Here is a 23,198-nt window from a genome sequence, read left to right as displayed (position 1 = left end):
CATCAACTAAGAGAAGTTAGACAGTTCTAGTAGCAGCTGTGACATCATCAACTATGAGAAGTTAGACAGTTCTAGTAGCAGCTGTGACATCATCAACTAAGAGAAGTTAGACAGTTCTAGTAGCAGCTGTGACATCATCAACTAAGAGAAGTTAGACAGTTCTAGTAGCAGCTGTGACATCATCAACTAAGAGAAGTTAGACAGGTCTAGTAGCAGCTGTGACATCATCAACTAAGAGTAGTTAGACAGTTCTAGTAGCAGCTGTGACATCATCAACTAAGAGAAGTTAGACAGTTCTAGTAGCAGCTGTGACATCATCAACTAAGAGAAGTTAGACAGTTCTAGTAGCAGCTGTAACATCATCAACTAAGAGAAGTTAGACAGTTCTAGAAGCAGCTGTGACATCATCAGCTAAGAGAAGTTAGACAGTTCTAGTAGCAGCTGTGACATCATCAACTAAGAGAAGTTAGACAGGTCTAGTAGCAGCTGTGACATCATCAACTAAGAGAAGTTAGACAGGTCTAGTAGCAGCTGTAACATCATCAACTAAGAGAAGTTAGACAGTTCTAGTAGCAGCTGTGACATCATCAACTAAGAGAAGTTAGACAGTTCTAGTAGCAGCTGTGACATCATCAACTAAGAGAAGTTAGACAGGTCTAGTAGCAGCTGTGACATCATCAACTAAGAGAAGTTAGACAGGTCTAGTAGCAGCTGTGACATCATCAACTAAGAGAAGTTAGACAGGTCTAGTAGCAGCTGTGACATCATCAACTATGAGAAGTTAGACAGTTCTAGTAGCAGCTGTGACATCATCAACTAAGAGAAGTTAGACAGGTCTAGTAGCAGCTGTGACATCATCAACTAAGATAAGTTAGACAGTTCTAGTAGCAGCTGTGACATCATCAACTAAGAGAAGTTAGACAGGTCTAGTAGCAGCTGTGACATCATCAACTAAGAGAAGTTAGACAGTTCTAGTAGCAGCTGTGACATCATCAACTAAGAGAAGTTAGACAGTTCTAGTAGCAGCTGTGACATCATCAACTAAGAGAAGTTAGACAGTTATAGTAGCAGCTGTGACATCATCAACTAAGAGAAGTTAGACAGTTCTAGTAGCAGCTGTGACATCATCAACTAAGAGAAGTTAGACAGTTCTAGTAGCAGCTGTGACATCATCAACTAAGAGAAGTTAGACAGTTCTAGTAGCAGCTGTGACATCATCAACTAAGAGAAGTTAGACAGTTCTAGTAGCAGCTGTAACATCATCAACTAAGAGAAGTTAGACAGGTCTAGTAGCAGCTGTGACATCATCAACTAAGAGAAGTTAGACAGTTCTAGTAGCAGCTGTGACATCATCAACTAAGAGAAGTTAGACAGGTATAGTAGCAGCTGTGACATCATCAACTAAGATAAGTTAGACAGGTCTTGTAGCAGCTGTGACATCATCAACTAAGAGAAGTTAGACAGGTCTAGTAGCAGCTGTGACATCATCAACTAAGAGAAGTTAGACAGTTCTAGTAGCAGCTGTGACATCATCAACTAAGAGAAGTTAGACAGTTCTAGTAGCAGCTGTGACATCATCAACTAAGAGAAGTTAGACAGTTCTAGTAGCAGCTGTGACATCATCAACTAAGAGAAGTTAGACAGTTCTAGTAGCAGCTGTGACATCATCAACTAAGAGAAGTTAGACAGTTCTAGTAGCAGCTGTGACATCATCAACTAAGAGAAGTTAGACAGTTCTAGTAGCAGCTGTGACATCATCAACTAAGAGAAGTTAGACAGTTCTAGTAGCAGCTGTGACATCATCAACTAAGAGAAGTTAGACAGGTCTAGTAGCAGCTGTGACATCATCAACTAAGAGAAGTTAGACAGTTCTAGTAGCAGCTGTGACATCATCAACTAAGAGAAGTTAGACAGGTCTAGTAGCAGCTGTGACATCATCAACTAAGAGAAGTTAGACAGTTCTAGTAGCAGCTGTGACATCATCAACTAAGAGAAGTTAGACAGGTCTAGTAGCAGCTGTGACATCATCAACTAAGAGAAGTTAGACAGGTCTAGTAGCAGCTGTAACATCATCAACTAAGAGACGTTAGACAGGTCTAGTAGCAGCTGTGACATCATCAACTAAGAGAAGTTAGACTGGTCTAGTAGCAGCTGTGACATCATCAACTAAGAGAAGTTAGACAGTTCTAGTAGCAGCTGTGACATCATCAACTAAGAGAAGTTAGACAGTTCTAGTAGCAGCTGTGACATCATCAACTAACAGAAGTTAGACAGTTCTAGTAGCAGCTGTGACATCATCAACTAAGAGAAGTTAGACAGTTCTAGTAGCAGCTGTAACATCATCAACTAAGAGACGTTAGACAGTTCTAGTAGCAGCTGTGACATCATCAACTAAGAGAAGTTAGACAGGTCTAGTAGCAGCTGTGACATCATCAACTAAGAGAAGTTAGACAGTTCTAGTAGCAGCTGTGACATCATCAACTAAGAGAAGTTAGACAGTTCTAGTAGCAGCTGTGACATCATCAACTAAGAGAAGTTAGCCCAGTTCTAGTAGCAGCTGTACGCCTAACATCAGTTCTGGACATTGACAGCTCTCTTATTCCTCCACAAACTATTTGAAAGAACACAGCTGACGTACCAAAATCACCTGACAAGACAGTTTTCCAACACTACTGGTTCTCTGAAATAGGGGGAGGATGTATAAAAGGAGGATGGATAAAAGGAGGATGTATAAAAGGAGGATGGATAAAAGGAGGATGGATAAAAGGAGGATGTATAAAAGGAGGATGTATAAAAGGAGGATGTATAAAAGGAGGATGTATAAAAGGAGGATGGATAAAAGGAGGATGGATAAAAGGAGGATGGATAAAAGGAGGATGGATAAAAGGAGGATGTATAAAAGGAGGATGTATAAAAGGAGGATGTATAAAAGGAACATGGATAAAAGGAGGATGTATAAAAGGAGGATGTATAAAAGGAGGATGTATAAAAGGAGGATGTATAAAAGGAGGATGTATAAAAGGGTTGTAATTTCTAAATGGTGAAACCAATCTGAAAAAGGAAAACATTGAATTAAAGCTGAGAATCTCTACTTCAACCCCATAGTAAGTGTTTGATTTCAAATCCAAACTGTTGGAGTAAAGAGCTAAAAGTTAATTAAATGCTTCCTCTTTCCAGTACTTATGGGAGGCACTGTAAGAATGTCAACACACATCAACACAAAATAGGGTCACAGGCTACAATTCCCCACTTAGACCAGATTTCCCCGACACAGATTCATCAATTTCACAAACATAATCAACCTTTCAACAGAAAACATCCAATGCAGATTATTTGTTACTCTAGGATTAGGCTCAATCTGTGTCTGGGAAGCCGTCTCTTAGACTATAACAAGACATGATTACGACTGAATCGGTTTAGTGACGTTATTTGTGTTCTATTAAAGGGACTGACCTGGGTCTCCTACCCCCTGACATCTGCCTGTCACAGGACTTCCTTTATTCATCTGTCAGAAGCTCTGAGACAAGTCCTCTAGAAGCAGCTCCCTGTGTGGCTGCAGGTGATTAGGTTAATTGCTTGTGCTGATGGAACAGTTATAATTACTTCTCACCCACACACACAAGCACCGACACATACACCCACACACACGCATGCACCCACACACACACACACCCACACACATAAACTCACACAAACACACACACACATGCACCCACACACACGCACGCACGCACACACGCACACACACACACACAATCACACACACACACACACACACACACACAGGCTGACTGACTCACACACACACACACATGCACTCACACTCACAAATGCACGCACGCGCACACACACACACACACACACACACACATTTTATAGGTTCAGCTATTTAATTCCACCTCAGAGCATGAAGCTCGTGTGAAACAGTTTATGAGTTTGACATTTACCATCAAGCTGATGTTGTGGAAACACAGACACATGCATGAACATACACACACACACACACGCACGCACGCACACACACACACACACACACACACACACACACACACACACACACACACACACACACACACACACACACACACACACTTTAATCATTTATTTCTGTCCACATAGAAACAATTATACAGGGACACAAATACTGAAGGCACAGATGGGATGCATTCACAAACAGACATGGACAATGTCTTTCACATACAACAGGACAAGACTCACGGGTACAAGTAACACCGTCTCCGCCATATTTGGCGGCTGCCAATAATCGCAGAGACAGAGCAATACTTGCTGAGCCTTTTTGCTTCTCCCTTGGACATTCCCAGTAGACGTAGTCCTCTGACAACCAATCTGTGCACATGTCCAAGACTGCCAAATATAAAGACTAATAGCGTACACCTATAGCCAAGCTCTGAGATGGTGTCTACAAGCTGCTGGTATTTCATGACCTTAGTCATGAAGGCTTCCTCTAGGCTTATATCAAAGGTGCACGCTACCTCTAATACAGACACCTCTCTGGACTCTTCATTAACAACAACAACATCTGGTGTGTTAGCAGACAACTGTGAAAAGTGACATTGGTCATTACAGAAATTGAACATGGATGCATTGACACAAGCATGTGTATACATTTTCACTGTAACTGGGAAGTGGAGTGATATGTCCTTTACTATTAGGCTCACAATTCTGTCATGACGTGCTATATACATTCCTTTGTAAACATAACAGCCATTCAAGATATGTGTTTCTGTAACCTGTTCTGTGGTGTGGTGCAAGCAATGAGGAACCTGAGTGGAGGGAAACCAAATAGAGAGGTTGAGTCTGGTAGGAAGGACTTGTAATCTGGCCTTGGTTGTGAATATGACAATGTCCTCATCGAGTGCAGTGTTTTTTAGAAAAGAATGGGAAACAGAGTGATCAGCTGTGGGAAGACATGCCAGTTTTCCCTGGAGTTTCAGACCAGTCCAGTGTTGTTGTTGTTGATGTTGATGAAGGTCCATGAGAGTCCGTCTGGCCCCTCTAGATGTTAGCTGGTGGCTCTGTCCAGCAAAGGAGGCTGTTGCCCTGACCTGTGTGAGAGGGTCAGATATACAGTTCTCTGAGACCCGAACAGTCTCAGAGTCAGACCGCACCCACTCCAGGGACACCCCGGCTCGGACACAGAGGTCATTCAGGTCTGGCCAATCAGACCAGACTCCAAAACCAGCGGAATGAGTGTCCAATTTTCCGCTGGGTTTCCTCTTGAACCCAAGGAAGTGGGGCTCCGCCCCCCTGGCAACTGGGACCTTCCTTCTCCTCAGGTCCAGGAACATGGAGGAGCGGGCCAGCTCCCTGACGTCCTTATCGTCGTTGTTAAGCATCCTGAGAAGATGGGAAATTCTCATGCTGGTGTAGATCCATTCTACATTGGGGACCCCTAGCCCTCCCTCCCATTGGGGATGAAAGATGATGTCACGGGTGCTGTGTGAATTGAGTCCAAGCCACCTGCGCACTACGCTCACAGTCTTGTTGTTCATTTCACACAGCACTTTCTGGGGGATGTGGACATTGGAGAAGAGGTGCTGAACTTTGGACAGGGCCACCTGCCTGATGGCTTCTAACTTCATAGTTAGTGGCAGAGGACAACTGTCTATCAAGTCCAGCCTGGAAGTGAACTCAGTCAGGATGTTATTGACTTGCTCCTTCCACTCTCCTGCGATGTTAATTTTATGTCCAAGATATGGGTATGTCTCATGAAGAGAATTTACACGAATGGGCTGTGTTGCTAAAGAGAACACAGGGGGTGTGTCTGTTTTTGAGTGGTACCACCTGTTCCCCTCACTCCGCCTCTCATACAGGACAGCACATTTGCTGGCTTTGACCTCCAGGCCAGACCATTCCAGAAAACGATCCGTCCTGCAGAGCATGTTCTTGATGACGCTCTCTTCCCTGGAGGCCAGGACAACATCATCTGCGTAGCCCTGCACTGGGTTGGGGGAGATGACACCCTCAGGGGCACACTGACACAGCCACTTAATCCACTGGTTGATGGCAATTATGAAATTAACCGCGCTCCATGGACAGCCAGTTTTAATGCCTGTCTGAAGTGGTGTTGGGCGAGTGAGCTGTTTCCCACAGATTACTTGGATGGTGGAGCTTCGGTACACATCTCTCACAATGTCAATGAATAGCTGGGGTAGCTGTATCTCTTCCAGTGATCTAATCATTATATTGTGAGCTAATGTCCCAAAAGCATCTCTAAAATCAAGAAAGACTGTAAAGAGTTTACATGACTGATGTTTAAAGTCATCTATCCCTGTCTTAAGGCAGAACACATGCTCATCCATACCCATCCTGCTGATGTAAGCCTTCTGTTTGGTGGACAAGATGTTAGCATCCTCCAACCAGGGCAGGACTCGGGCCAGTATGCACTTCATGAACACCTTATAGATGGTAGGGAGAAGAGAGATGTCCCTCCATGTTGTTGGATCTTCAGGGATATTGCCTTTCTTTGGGATGCGATGTATCAATGCTCCTTTCCATGAATCTGGAACTCGCTTATTCTCCAAACAGACATTAAAAACAGTTGTTAATGTCTGACAAGACTGTGTGGATTTCAGTGCCTCGTATGTCACCCCATCTGAGCCACTGGCCTTGTTGTTGGGAAGGCTGTGCAAAACACACTCCACCTCCTGGGTGGTGAAGTGTGAGGTGTCAGGGAGGAAAGGTGGATTGGGTGACGTCACCTTCCCATGCCAAGGCGGTGGTGGGAGGTCGTCACCTGACCGGTTGTTTTGACACTTTGTATCGTAATAGTTCTGTATGGCTGTAATGTCACTCGGGCAGGGAGGGGGATCGGGATACATACTGTTGTTTAAAATGACTTGGATCGCTTTTGATCTCCTGTGCGACCAAAGATAGGCAAGTTTATTCCTACTCACCCCGCGGTTCCCACCGCGACTCCGGCTCGCGGTCCTCTCTCTCTGCAGCGAGGGCAGGACGGTGTCGCGCATGAAACATAGCTGGTCGCGTATCCAGTCAGATGTAGAGACTGACGTTAGAACGTCAGGACACGGGCGCACTGGAGGGAATTTCTTCAGTACTCTTGCAGAGTATTTCAGGAGTTGCAAGCTGAATGGTTTACCCCCATGGCTTTGCGATGTAAAAACTCCGTTCTTAAAAAATATTCCATTCAGCAGAGCCGCGAGCCGCATCCACTTCCCCGGATCCCCCGAGGAAACATAAATCCTCTCGTGCAGCCGCTTGATGTTCAATCGGTGCCGGTAGCTCTTCTCAAGGGCCTGAAAAGCCATCCATTGCTGTTCTGACAGCGGGCGGACATACTGCAGAAAGGTCGCCGGGTCTGACGCCTCACCTCCCGGTTCTTCGCGGGAGGGGTCCCGAGGACGCGTCAGCTGGTGAACTCTCCCGGTGAGCAGAGCTTCCTTGTAGGCTAGCTTGATACACGGCAAGCACATTGTCCATATAAGTTGCCAATGCATCCCTAATCTGCGCCTATTGCATTAACGGTGGCAATTACAATGGGTGTGCATGCGTCTAGATGTTCATACAAGCCTGTTTATGTTGTTATATCGCAAAAACAAACAAACAGCTTCCCGAGGTGTACCTGCGGCCAACCTACTCCGCGCACGCGCAGTACACACACACACACACACACACACACACACACACACACACACACACACACATGCACAACAGCAGAAGAGGATGGGCTGATTGTGAAGTATGGACTGGAATGAGGAGAGGTATCAAACATGTGTGTTTGACACTGAACCATTCCACATTCCTGTGCTGCATTACAATGAGCCTGTCCTTTGATTTCTACCTCCACCAGCCTCTGACACACACACACACACGCACGCACGCACGCACGCACGCACGCACGCACGCACGCACGCACACACACACACACACACACACACACACACACACACACACACACACACACACACACCCCCCCCCCCACACACACACACAAACCACAACAATGAGACAGATCGAGGGGGGGAGGCTCTCTAATATGCGATATGGATTTATGAGTGTGTGTTGACACCTCACAGATGGTGTGTCAGCAGAGGCGACCCTGCCTGCAGCACTGCATGCTGGGTAGCCAGAGGAACAGACATGGGGTCCATGAGCCAGATGACTGCTAATGAACACCTCCATCTGTAAACCCTCCATCCTTAAATGTTGCTTCAAATACTCGTCTATAAACTGTACAGAGAATGATACTTTACTAAAGATTGCCACCGACAGTATCTGTACAGTAATATACACTACCGTTCAAAAGTTTGGGGTCACTTAGAAATGTCCTTATTTTTTAAAGAAAAGCACTGTTTTTTTCAATGAAGATAACATTAAATTAATCAGAAATACACTCTATACATTGTTAATGTGGAAAATTACTATTCTAGCTGCAAACATCTGTTTTTTAATGGAATATCTACATAGGTGTATAAAGAACCATTTCCAGCAACCGTCACTCCAGTGTTATAATGGTACATTACATTGTGTTTGCTAATCGCGTTAAAAAACTAATGGATGATTAGAAAAACCTTGAAAACCCTTGTGCAATTACGTTAGCACAGCTGAAAACGGTTTTGCTGGTTAGAGAAGATGTACAAATGGCCTTCCTTTGAGCTAGTTGAGTATCTGGAGCATCACACTGTGGGTTCAATTATACTCTCAAAATGGCCAGAAAAAGAGAACCCTCATATGAAACTCGACAGTCTATTCTTGTTCTTAGAAATGAAGGCTATTCCATGTGAGAAATTGCCAAGAAACTGAACATTTCCTACAACGGTGTGTACTACTCCCTTCAGAGAACAGCACAAACAGGCTCTAACCAGAGTAGAAAGAGAATTGGGAGGCCCCCGGTGCACAACTGAGCAAGAAGTGTACATTAGTACATTAGAGTCTCTAGTTTGAGAAATAGACGCCTCACAGGTCCTGAACTGGCAGCTTCATTAAATGTTACCCGCAAAACGCCAGTGTCAACGTCTACAGTGAAGAGACGACTCCGGGATGCTGGCCTTCTTGGCAGAGTGGCAAAGAAAAAGCCATATCTGAGACTGGCCAATAAAAGGAAAGATTAAGATGGGCAAAAGAACACAGACATTGGACAGAGGAATTGAAGGAGAAGTGTTATGGACAGACAAATCGAAGTTTGAGGTGTTTGGATCAGACAGAAGTACATTTGTGAGAAGACGTTCATTTTGCAACTCATTTGATAAATAAAAGTGTGAGTTTTCATGGAAAACATGAAATTGTCTGGGTGACCCCAAACTTTTGAATGGTAGTGTATATAGATAGATCGATAGAGAAAGGGTGAGAGAGAGAGAGAGACAGAGAGAGAGAGAGGGAGAGAGAAGAAAGAGGGAGAGACAGAGGGGGAGAGAACAGAGAGAGAGAGAGAGAGGAAGTCAGAAAAAAGAGAAAGCGAGATAGATACATAGATAGATAGATAGATAGCAGTGGCGAGCGGTGACCTTTTGCACTGGTAATGCAGCCTCAATTTTGAATATTCGTCGACATGACCTAACTCTCTCTGACGCGCGTGCGCAGTTACCGTGTCCTTGTGTTGTGTTGTCCTGAAGAGAGATCACTTCACAACCGTTTCACAGAGACAGACACAGTAAAGAGCCTCTCATTGAAGAGGAAGTGCAGCCCGGCGGCGTTGGTAAACGCTGTGAAGTGTGATGTCATAAAGGCTGTGAAGTGTGATGTCATAAAGGCTGTGAAGTGTGATGTCAGTGTTTTAGTGGTGCTAGAACACGGCACACAGTGTCTGGGTCGGCGTGTTCATCCCTCTTAAAACGTCATCCCCTCTGTAAAACACAGGAGGCATTTCACAGCCTGAGAATGTAGCCTGTCTAGCTGTGATAGTCTCTCTCTCTCAGACAGACAGACAGGCAGAACAGACAGACAGGCAGATTACACCTGACAGAGGACCATAGCAGAGAGGGAGAGAGAGAGAGAGAGAGGGAGAGAGAGAGAGAGGGAGAGAGAGAGAGAGAGAGAGAGAGAGGGAGAGAGGGAGAGAGAGAGAGGGCGAGAGAGAGAGAGAGAGAGGGGGGGGGAGATAGAGAGAGAGGGAGAGAGAGAGGGAGAGAGAGAGAGAGAGGGAGAGGGAGAGAGAGAGAGGGGGCAGAGGGGGAAAGAGAGAGAGAGAGGGGGGAGAGGGGGAAAGAGAGAGAGAGAGAGAGAGAGGGAAAAATCCAGTGGTATAACAGTTTGGTAGATTTGATCTCAGTCATGTTTCTCATGTTGTGACGTCTTCTACTGTTGGAGCGTTCACCACAGCAGCGGTACTCTCTCATCCATGAGTCTGTTTCTGCTGAGCATCACAACCTGAGAGACGTGAGGCCAGAGAGACCGTGGGCCGTGAAAGAGAGTTATTCTGATATCTCTCAGAGTTGTGAAAGAGAGTTATTCTGATATCTCTCAGAGTTGTGAAAGAGAGTTATTCTGATATCTCTCAGAGCTGCTTGCCACTTTCTTTGCAGTTTTATTGGAAAAAAGATCTCTTCCCGCAGCTTCAAACAACAGGAATGCTGTTACATCTGGCTGTGTGTGTCTAGAGTGTGTAGGCTCCAACTCGCCTTTCTGTTTGGGTAGTTTTACTGTTACATTTTCATTATTTCTTATCGTTATTCCATTTTAGCCTCAGTAAATAACAACACAAAAATGTAATGTCCTGTTCTATAATGATGTCATTTCCTGTTCTATAATTCATTCAAACTGACCTTCCATTACGCCGACATCCTGAGAGACACTGCTGCGGACTAGCGTGTTCAAACACAAACACTCAATATTGATGAGTGAGTTGAGTGGCTGGATATCAAGATGCCCAAATTGTGCAACTCGACCCTTTTATCGACTGTTGGGAGAAGAAAGACTATTGAAATATGCTGCTGAAAAAGAAACACACACACACACACACACACACACACTCACACTCACACTCACCTATACACACACACACACACACACACACACACACACACACACACACACACACACAGAAGAACGTGTATAAAGTCCTCCCATAGCGGTTAGAGAAGGGGTTCACTGTTCTCAGGTCAGTTGTTGTATCTCCTCCCATAGGGGTTAGAGAAGGGGTTTAGGAGGCTAGGCTGATCCTGGATCTGTGCCTTCAGGGCAGCGTCTCTGCTCAGAGGCTGCACACAGAGCAGGAAACAAAGGACGGGATCGCCGCTTTTAAAAGCCGTCCTGCAAGGTCAGAACATCGCCACGGGAGAAGCTTACTCATGTTATCTCCTTCAGTGTGATTGGAGCAGAGAGACAGAGAGAGAGAGAGGGAGAGAGAGAGAGAGAGAGAGAGAGGGAGAGAGGGAGGGCGGTGGGGGGTGGGAGAGAGAGAGAGAGGGAGGGGGAGAGAGAGAGAGAGAGAGAGGGAGGGGGAGAGAGAGAGAGAGGGAGAGAGGGAGGGGGGTGGGGGGTGGGAGAGATAGAGAGAGAGAGAGAGAGAGAGAGAGAGAGAGAGAGAGAGAGAGAGAGAGAGAGAGAGAGAGAGAGAGAGAGAGAGAGAGGGCAACAGAGTTAATTAGTGTGTCAGACAAACAACTAACAGCAGGATACATCCTCCGCACGCACGCACACACACACACACATACACACACACCTCAGCTACACACACACACCTCAGCTACACACACACATCTCAGTTATCATGTTTCCATGATGGTGATTATGGAGAGTTCAATTTTTATTTGCTGTAATTTCTCCATCATTGAATCACATACAGCTGTGAAATACTTGTGCTTTTTCTCTTCTTGAGTGGTGTGACTCACATTTCAGTTCTCTCTATAGGCCTATTGCTCTATAATACCTCCATTCAAACCCTCCCTCAGCAGTTACACTGTTCTACAATCAAGACTCTTTGTTATTTACTGAAGCAACAACACTTATTTTAGAAATACAGAATAAAAACATCACTCTCTCTCTCTCTCATGTTTTGCCACCTTGTATTGAGTGGCACCAGAATCTGGTCTGGCCCATGGACTTCAAGGTTCTGTATGACAGTTGGCAGCGCATGGTCCTAGCAACGCATAGAGTCCTTAGCAACGCTTAGAGTCCTTAGCAACTTAGGACCACACAGACATGGATGCTCTCACTGTACTGGACATCTACCTGCATACACCTGCTGCTACAGTAAACCATGTGATGTCATCTCTCTGTCTAAAGCCCAATGCACACGGCATGGGATTTTGTCGCACAGCGACATTCGATTCTCCATTCACACCACAGAAGTGAGTGGGTGTGAATGGAGAATCGAATGTTGTCCTGCGACAATATCGCATCGCACGTCAATGCACACGGCGTGCGATATTGTCGCAGTAAAACATTCTGCATTTCAAATTCAACAGACTTTCGTTCAACACAACGGAAGCCGTATGTGTGATTTATAACTGTACTGTTATCTGGAATTGATTGAATTGCGCCTCAGAGTGATGCAGTTAACTTAACCGGGGCAGAGAGGGGGGGGCTGGGGGGGTAAGCGGAGGGAGGGGAGGGGGTCCCTGGTCGTCAGGGTCCAAACACTGACACCTGGTCACCCTGACACCTTTACAGCCTTTCTGGAGGCTCAGGAGGAGAAGCGGAGGAGAGATTTTATCACTGAGGCGTTAAAGAGACCCGGGAGGGACGAGAGAGAGTGGAGAGATGTGAGCAGATAGAGAGAGAGAGAGAGAGAGAGAGAGAGAGAGAGAGAGAGAGAGAGAGAGTGGAGAGATGTGAGCAGAACTGCCTCTGAGGAGAGAGATACTGTGCTGTAGAGGTGAGCAGTCGTAAGGTGACAAATGGTAAATGGTAAACAGACTGACTCATACAGCGCCTTATTCCAAAGCACTTTACAACAGCCTCTCATTCACCCATTCACACACACATTCACACACCAGGCCAGCCGGGGCTCGAGCCGCCGATCTGCCAACCTTACGTGCCAACCTTACGACCGGCCTCTGAGGAGAGAGTTACTGTAGACGCCTGGGTTGTTTTATTCTCTTGTATTATTTTGTCTCAAAGTCGTCCTTGAGAAACGAGGAAGACACACAGAGCTGTTGAGTGCATCCCAAATGAGGGTGGAAGGTGTTTTTGGTTCCTGCTTGAAGGCCAGGCAACATACTGTATGTTTTAGAATTTAATTTCTAGCTAGACAAACTCTGTGGGGTTTATAAGTAACGTTAAGCAGAGTGAAATTCTGTTACTGTCAGAATAAAGTTTGAAACGAGGCTTTTCGACAAAAACTATTTCACTTCATCTGTCTGTTATTTAGAGTGCCAAATGACAGCATCCGCATACTCAAATCTGTGCAAAAAAACGTACTTTACTGCGCAAGCTTTCGGTCGTAGACCTTCTTCAGGCATAAAGAACATCTGTCTGTTCTTTCCCATTGTCTCTAGATGTGATGCATTCAGGTGCTGTTTGTCTTACCTCCTTCAACACATAGTTTCTGTCTGTGTGCCTCCGGTAAGCCCTCCTCAAGCCTCTATACTCTACGGTCTGTTGTCAATCAATTTCTCTCTCTCTCCTCAACAGTGGAGGCCTGCATAGAAAACAAAGCTTCTCTCTCTCTCTTTATTTTGTTGTTGTTGTTGTTGAGCTGCTTTAACGCCTGAATTTCCCCTCAGGGATCAAGTATCTCTCTCTCTCTCTCTCTCTCCCCCTCTCTCTCTCTCTCCCTCCTCTCTCCTCTCTCCTCTCTCCTCTCTCTCTCTCTCTCTCTCTCTCCCTCCCTCCCTCCCTCCCTCTCCTATACAGTCTCTCGTAAACGTGGTGTGAGAAGCCCCTCGGGCGTCTTAAGAGGAGCAGCCACAGCACACTTCCAGTGTTCAATCAGCCGCAGGACTGAATCAGCTGTGGAAGGACTAAGGACCCTAACCCTAAGCACCACTCTGCCCTGAGGACAGAACCTCTAAACATGAAGGATGTGAGAGATTGTAAATGGAGGAGAGAGGAAGGAACAGAGGGATGAAGGAGGCCTGAGGGGAGGTTTATCTGGGGACTGGGACTGAGGGGAGGTTTATCTGGGGACTGGGGCTTCTGGGGCTGCAGCAACTGTTGTTACCGGGGGCGATGGGAAGTGAATGATGCCAGCCCAAACAATCTAGCTACACCACGACTGTTGGATCTGTAGTTGTATAACACAGATACTGAAGAATAATAAGAGAAGAAGATATAATACAGATATTGGAGAGAAGAATTAAGCTCAGATCAGAATGTCTCGTTGAAATTCATCCGCTCTCAGATAATCACAACATAACTGTAAATGATATGATGATTGCGGGATTCGTATTCAGAAGTGCATGAATTAAATAAGAACAATCAAAACCGTCTACCGTCATGTTGACGTCATTGACGGATGCACTTTAGATGCTCTTTTTGAATACACTTCATCAAATGCAGTTTGAGGTGAAAAAATTAATTCCTTCGCTTTTCATTGAGATCAGTTCAACAACATCAGTGTATGAGACTCACTTGACATCTACAGAAAACATCTACAGAAAACATCTCTTTGCATCTCTATTATATTTTATATATATATTATATAGGCATTTACAGTAAATGTACTCTCAAAGGAGTGAGTGGGTTTTTCTGTTTTTTTCATCAGCTAATGGGGGATGCTAATAATGACATTATTAAGTGTATGTGAGTCATCCCGTACATAAGGGGGCTGATGAGTATTTCTTGTCGGTTGGCTAGCTAGCGTGCTCGTCATCATTATGACATGAGCATGCGGCTAATGGCACTTACATCTTTTTTTTACCATCTCCCTGGAGTAACTTAGGGCTAAGTGCCTTACTCAAGGGCACACTAGTGGTGGTGTTCCCAGGTGGGATTTGACCTCATGACCTTCTGATCACCAGTCCATTAGACAATGTCAAAACATGTCAACGTAAACGTAGTTTGACAGCTAGCAACAACATAGCAACGTTACCAGTTGTTCTGAGGCAGTTGGCGCGTTAGCTGTCATCTGCTATGCTAGCGTAGCTTCTTGCTCTACTACTTGTGGAGTGTTGGCGAGTTCAAATAATGAAAACACTGGAATCAAACCGTTTTTAAATGTTGACCCTGATCTGGGCCGGCCGCATTAACAGTCTCTCTCTGGTTGTTAAGCGCCACAACAGCTTAGAGGGGGCCACACTTTTGGCGTCGATTTAGCACAAAGCTGACACCCGTCAATCACAAACTCTGCTACCCCCGTCGACAAAACACCCATCATTCCTAAACTCTGCCCCCCCCGCCCCCCCCCCTAAAAACAATACGTGGGCTGGTCTAAGCCCGCAGTGTTTCCAGATCCGCCTCTGCACTTGAATCAAACCATTTTGAAATGTTGACCTGATGTCACATGATACAGAATGTTGTTCCAGAACGACCCAGTACAGGACAGACGTCTGCATATTTACATCCATGGTTAAAACCCTCACTGAACATCAAGCATGGCGGCTGCAAGTAAACCTTATTGTCCATGCAGTAATTGAAGAATAACAGAGAAATTCACCATTATGTTTCTAAAGCCTCTGGGAATCTGCGGAGGAAAGTGATTCAGAGCAGAGATGAACGTAATGGAGCTTCCACTCTGCATTAACTCAGGAAATCAATCAAAAACTGAGATAGTAAGAGGAAATAATGACACTGTTGATGAGCCCTGCTGAAGCAGAAAATAATCTAATCAAGACAGGTGTGTGGATGGTTTTACTGCTGAACACCAGAACCACTGAAATGGACCAATAAAAATTAATAACATTAGCAAACCAGCAAATGATTATTCATGTTGAAAACATTACAAACAATTCTGTTGAAAAATCACCTGTTTACAGGTCATTAGGGAGGGTTATAATTGCTACGTAGGTATGTTTCATCTCGCCATATCAAATGAGCCTGCTGCTCTTACGAGGTGTAAACACATTAATAGGCCATTGAAACGTATCGCATTAACTCAACTCTCTTCCCCTTTCCCCAGTCGCTAAATCCTTTACATGTGTATGTCGTTGGAAAGCTAATAGTTATTTCCAATACACCGTGTTGCAAGTTATCAGACTTTCATATCGATGCAACCAACTGTCAAAATGTCCCCATGTCACCTTGCCACCTGTCAAAACACTGTGCTGTCAGATGAACAAAGAGACTGAAATCTCCTATCTCCTCATCTCCTATCCTCATCTCCTATCTCCTCTCCTCATCTCCTCATCTCCTATCTCCTCATCTCCTATCTCCTATCCTCATCTCCTATCTCCTCTCCTCCTCTCCTCATCTCCTCATCTCCTATCTCCTCATCTCCTCATCTCTTATATCCTCATCTCCTATCTCCTCATCTCCTATCTCCTCATCTCCTATCTCCTATCTCTTATCTCCTCATCTCCTATCTCCTCATCTCCTCATCTCTTATATCCTCATCTCCTATCTCCTCATCTCCTCATCTCCTATCTCCTCATCTCCTATCTCCTCATCTCCTATCTCCTCATCTCCTATCTCCTCATCTCCTATCTCCTCATCTCCTACTGCCTTGCCTCTCCTCTGGTTTATCAGGCTGCTTGTTTTCATTTGGCTACAGAAGGAGAGTTTTTATATTTGTTGTTGTTGTTTTTATCTTTGATATGTGACCTCCTCAGACTGGTGGGGGAGTGGGAGGAGGGTCAGTGTGGTGGTTGGTGGGGGGGGGGGGGGGCTCTGAGGGGAGACTAATGGTGTCCTTGGAATCTGCCTTGGTCAGCAACAAGGGATTGGTTATTACTACACAACGCTCCACAGTTACAGAAGTGCATTGTGGGATATTGCTGGAGAAGGTGGGGGTAACATGGTTTGGACCTGTCAGCTGTTGTGATCTGTGATCTGGTAGCATTTATACCTTTACTGTATGACAGGGCTTTCACCATCTCCATTTACACTTCTCTATCTGCCTCCCCTCCCCTCCCATCTCATCCCTCTCCTCCCCTCTCGCCTTCCCTCTCCTCCCCCACCTCCACTCACCTCTCCTCCCTCCCATCCCCTCACTCCCTCCCTGGTCTCACTTCCCTCCCCTTCCCTCCCCTCACTACCTCCCCTCCCTCTCCTCCCCTCCCATCCCCTCCCCTCCCTCTCATCTCCCCACCTCCCTCCTCTTCCACACACACCTCCCAGACCTGTGTGTGTGTGTGTCAGGGTACTTCCAGAAGAGTAGAATAAACATATTATGCACAAGAAGAAGCGCTACGTACGTTTCTGTAGAGTCTACCTCATAAAGCAGCGCTGCGTCTGTTATAGAGGGAGACATAAACCTTTCTAACAGGGCAGTCAGTGTTAATGGACTGTATGCATGGCTGCAGACCGTGGCTGCGGGGCTCGACTGAGATACTGTAGCAGAGAAACTGACCCAGCTTAGGACGCACGCGGACACACACACACAGACACACACACAGACACAGGCACACACACACAAACACACACACAGACACACACACACACACACACACACACACAGAGAGACACAGACACAGACACAGGTGCACGCTCAGGCTGCACCTTAACTGTCCCTCCTGAGAACTCTCCATCCCCTCTAACCTCCTGTACAGTTTCTCTCTACTGTAAAAACAGATTGTAAGGCTCTGTGGATAAAGGCGTCTGCTAAACACCAGAAAGCGTAATGTTCTCCTCTCTGTTCCTCTTCACACCCAGTAATGTTCTCCTCTCTGTTCCTCTTCACACCCAGTAATGTTCTCCTCTCTGTTCCTCTTCACATCCAGTAAGACACCTGCCTGCCTGCCTGCCTGCCAGGGCCACCGGATGTGATGGCAGATGGATGGATGGTTGTGAGAGTGATTCATCCAGCTGGGAGCGTTGCCGGTTATTGAGCGTGTGAGCAGCTCCCCTTCTCTCTGTGGTGTGAGAACACCAGTCACAGGCAGGGGTCTGAGGTGATTAGTCATGGAATTAACAAAAGGCTGCGGTTTCCTTCTCTCAGGTCCTCTGTGTCTGTGCTGCCAGAGGGCATCTTGTGATCGCTGCTTTCAGACGAGGTTGTACATATCAGCCTTTCAGCCATGGGCTGTTAATATCTTTCCTTTCAGCCATAAGGCTGTTAATATCTTCCTTTCAGCCATAGGGATATACACTTTGAGTAATAGCTGGTTAGTTCAAATCAAATCAAATCAAGTTTTATTTGTATAGCGCATTTCTCACAAGATGTGAGTCAATGTGCTTCACATGATGACAGAGCCGCAAGCAGGCAAAGGTAAAACACCTGTACACTGTGCAGCCAGGAAAAGTCCCTTGCAGCCCCCTACTCATAGAGTGACCACGACCAGTTTGCTTTCCAGCACACAGCACAGAACAGATTTGCACAGATTCTGAGTGTGCGGATGCTGCTTTTCTACACTATATATTTATCAGTACAAATAGTAAAATACCAGTGTAACACCTGAGATATCGGATTCTTTCTCTGCATCGATGCCGACTGCGTCATTCTCATTCTAGTTCACTCTGAGGGGAATTGTTTTGAAGGATTCTTGTGTGGGAGGGAGAGATCCCGACATCACAGATGATATTCACACATTATCAGATCAGTCAATCTTAATACCCATAATTCCTCCGTGTCTCTTCTGGTTGCGGTTCTCATTGGAAGTCCTTCACAGTGTTTAATCTGCTGAGGCTGTTTACCAGGCAGCACGTTAAGGCTGCAGGTCCTCTGGCCTGGCTCACTAACACACGTACGCACGCCTGGGAGACTCAATCACACCTGGAGGGAGAGGGAAGAACAGAGACCCTTTATGACATCACAATGTGTCATAACATGAAGACCGTCAATGTTTCAGAGGTTGGGTTCTTTTGACAGCTGTCATCACAGTGGACCAATCAGAGATGTCTGTCTTTATCGCCCAGCTGGTCCTGGAGATCTTGTTAAAAAGTGTCGACACAGCCCGTTTCATCTACAAGCGTCCTTGGGCTTTTTGAAAGGCTCTATATAAATTAAAGTTATTATTATTATTATTACACACGTCAAGGGTCTTGTCAGAGTGTCACACGTCTTAACTCTTAACACTAGAACAGCCGTACCTTTTTTACCTACTAAAAGAGCCCCTCTTTACAATGCTAAGCTGCTATTTACACACAACGACCACTAGTTGGCCGCTTGTAAATGTGCCTGCTTCCTACGCAGAAAAACTGCTAAATAGCTTCATACTAGCTTATTCTGATGTGATTTTGAAAATGTAAGGATACTGGGTGGTAGAACGCACATATCTAGGAAAAGTCATGAAAGGAGGGTCCTGAAATTTGATCGAGTGCAAAGATATAACATCATTTTTTACTCACATGACCCCTCATAGCTGATTAAGTATTAACCATCGCTCCTACACGGGCGTATCATAGACGTTCTCACCCGTCAGTAAAGAGGTTACAACACTACGCTCTTTCTCTCTCTCTCTCTCTCTCTCTCTCTCTACACTATACAGTCTGTTGTCAATCTCTCTCTCTCTCTCTCACCTCTGTAAACATTCAACACATAGTTTCTGTCTGTGTGCCTCCGGTAAGCCCTCCTCAAGCCTCTACGGTCTGTTCTTACCCCCTCTCCTCTACACTATACAGTCTGTTCTCTCTCTCTCTCTCTCTCTCTCTCTCTCTCTCTCTCTCTCTCTCTCTCTCTCTCTCTCTCTCTCTCTTTGCAGGTTGCAGGGTAGCAGCATCAGTCGTGTGAGGGGCTGTAGGTAGAGGAGCTTCCCTGAGTGTTCTTCCCTTCGCCTCGGGGGAATTATATTTATCCTGCGCTGAGATATTTTCCATTATTATGAGAGAGCTGCTGAGAGAGACTCCATGTGAAACTGCTGAGCTGAATACTGATTGGTTAGGGGATGTGTGTGTGTGTGTGGGGGGGGGGGGATGTGTGTGTGTGTATATGTGTGTGTGTGGGTGTGTGTGTGTGTGTGTGTGTGTGTGTGTGCGCGTACATGCCTGTGTATATATGTGTGCACGTGCCTGTATGTGTGTGTGTGTGTGTGCGCGCGTACATGCCTGTGTGTATATGTGTGCACGTGCCTGTATGTGTGTGTGTGTATATATGTGTGTGTGTGTGTGTGTGTGTATATATATGTGTGTGTGTCTGTGTGTATATATATATATATATATATATATGTGTGTGTGTGTGTGTGTGTGTGTGTGTGTGTGTGTGTACAGCCTCCTGTAGCTCCTGTGGTGCAGCGTATCAGCAGGTCTGAGGTCTGCAGCTGAATGTAAATGTCCTCCACACACACACACACACACACACACACACACACACACACACACTCACACACTCACACACTCACACACTCACACACACACACCCTCCTCCATTAGGGACGTGAGAAAGGCTTCATCAGCAGAGAGAACAGAAGCTGTGTGATCAGAGAGGCACAGACACACACACAAACGCACACACACACGCACACACTCACATCCTCACACAACCTCACACAACCTCACAATCTACGGCGGAAGATAGGTAGTGAAGTTATAACGTTAGAGTCAGGGCAAGACACAATTACCTGCAGTTATATTGTACCTGCTGTCAGGACTGCAGAATCACTACCTATCTTCCACCGTAGACAGAAGACCTCCATCTCTTCAGGCTACACCTGAACTGTCCCTCCTGAGACATCTACTACCCTCCTGTACTGTTTCCCTAGTGTAAAAAACAACAACTATATATATATATATATATATATATATATATATCTTCCTTCTTCTAGTATGATGGCTGCCAATGTCCCCAGGACTGAGCATTGATTACTTTTTCCTGCTATGACTGGTGGATAGATGATTCTATGTAGCCTTTTTGTTGTAAGTCGCTTTGGATAAAGGCGTCTGCTAAGCCAGAAATGTTCACAGTGTTTACGGAGGCACGTGTTAGCTGAAAGACGCTAACATGCATTCGATTTTCTTAGCGAGTAGAAAAAAGACCAAAGCTTTAGTGAGGTCCGTGTTCAGGGTCACAGCAGGTCGCTGGACTCCTCCTGGTTGGTAAATGAGGAAGACACAGCGCTGAGCTGGGAGGGAGGGAGGGACCTACTGGCTAACTGTCACCCAAGGCTGCCCAGGCTGCCTCTGATTCAATGATGGAGAAACTCTAGAAAAGAAAAACAACAACAGTAGAAAGGCAGCTGACAGAAGTCAACTTCATATGGAATCTTCCAACCTGGATCATATGAAAAGTTACGAATGCAAATTGCAAGATGGTTAGGCAGTGTTAGGCATTCACTTTGAGTGATAGATCCCTATACAGAGACACACACACACATACACACACACACACACACACACACACAGAAGGGAGGACTGAGGTGGACAGGAGGATCTACCTGACAGCAGTGATGGAGGACCTCCGCCTCTGGCTCAGACATCACAGGCTGTGTGTGTGTGTGTGTGTGTGTATGTGTGCGTATACGTATGTGCGTGTGCGTGTGTGTATCTGCATGCTTGTGTGTGCCCGGCTGTGTGTGAGGGTGAGTGTTCTCGCTGTTGGGTACATTAGCTTGACTGGGTTATTTTATTATTTATATGTTTTTTATTTATTATTATTGTTATTATTGTACAGTACATTTAAAGTGATTATAGTTGCGGGGGATGATGCGTATGGCATTGTGATTGTTGTATTGATTGGACCCACGGTACAATAATAATATAATCCATACAGTAATCACAAAGCCATACACAACATCCCCGCAACGATAATTACTTTAATAACTGTAGAAACTTTGTTCAAGTGCTCCTGTGTTCCTGCCAAGGTGTTAAACTGTTAAACCCTGAATGCAGTTTATCACCTTGAAGTCTGGTGGGAGGTTTTATTCACCACGCAGAACATCAAGTGTTTTGTTTGTCAAAGTCACCTCAATCTGCCCACTAAGTACTGTACACCGCGGTGCTGGAGAGGTTGTGGTTGGGAAAGCAATCTAGAGTACCGTATTTTCCGGACTATAAGTCGCGGTTTTTTTCATACTTTGGCTGGTCCTGCGACTTATAGTCAGGTGCGACTTATATATCAATAATTCATAATCTCTGACTGACATGAACTGACATATGGTAATCTCTGACTGACATGAACCAAGGAGTAAATCCGCTAGCGCCTCATACACGATAGAATAGCCATTATACTTGACAATGTGGACATTAAACACGACAATGTGGACATTAAACATGATGTTATGGACCTTATACACAATGTTATGGACGTTAGAAACGATATTAAAGTCATTTATTCCTTCCAGAGGCTGTTTAACGTTGCAATGTTGTACCCGCGAGTAGCATTTTGCTACTTCCGGTAGCACTTCATACGCGATAGAATAGCCATTATACTCGACAATGTGGACATTAAACACGACAATGTGGACATTAAACATGATGTTATGGACCTTATACACAATGTTATGGACGTTAGAAACGATATTAAAGTCATTTATTCCTTCCAGAGGCTGTTTAACGTTGCAATGTTGTACCCGCGAGTAGCATTTTGCTACTTCCGGTAGCGCTTCATACGCGATAGAATAGCCATTATACTCGACAATGTGGACATTAAACACGACAATTTGGACATTAAACATGATGTTATGGACCTTATACACAATGTTATGGACGTTAGAAACGATATTAAAGTCATTTATTCCTTCCAGAGGCTGTTTAACGTTGCAATGTTGTACCCGCGAGTAGCATTTTGCTACTTCCGGTAGCGCTTCATACGCGATAGAATAGCCATTATACTCGACAATGTGGACATTAAACACGACAATGTGGACATTAAACATGATGTTATGGACCTTATACACAATGTTATGGACGTTAGAAACGATATTAAAGTCATTTATTACCTTTTAGAGGCTGTTCAAAGTTTCATTTTTCCTCCGCGACGCCATGTTGTTAGCCCCGCGCTAGCTAGCGGACTTTACACTCGATAATACAAGTATTCCTTAACCTTTCAGAAGAAGTTTCAACGTGAATTATGTCCTTCCTGGGCTTACAAATCCTCTCATGTCTCTTCACAGTGCCAGACTAGAGTCAAGCTCAACAGGGTCTTCTTTCCCCGCTGATTCCGCCAAGCCCGTTCCCTTGAACCATGCGACTTATAGTCCAGTGCGACTTATATGTGGTTTTTTTCTCTTCATGGCCCATTTTTGGCCTGCTGCGACTTATACTCGGGTGCGACTTATAGTCCGGAAAATACGGTAAATGTGTTGGAC

The sequence above is a fragment of the Nansenia antarctica genome (assembly GCF_963989245.1).
Source record: "Nansenia antarctica genome assembly, chromosome: 9".
Taxonomy (NCBI): domain Eukaryota; kingdom Metazoa; phylum Chordata; class Actinopteri; order Argentiniformes; family Microstomatidae; genus Nansenia; species Nansenia antarctica.
The sequence above is the reverse complement of the archived record's forward strand: the minus strand, read 5'-3'. Positions refer to the sequence as shown.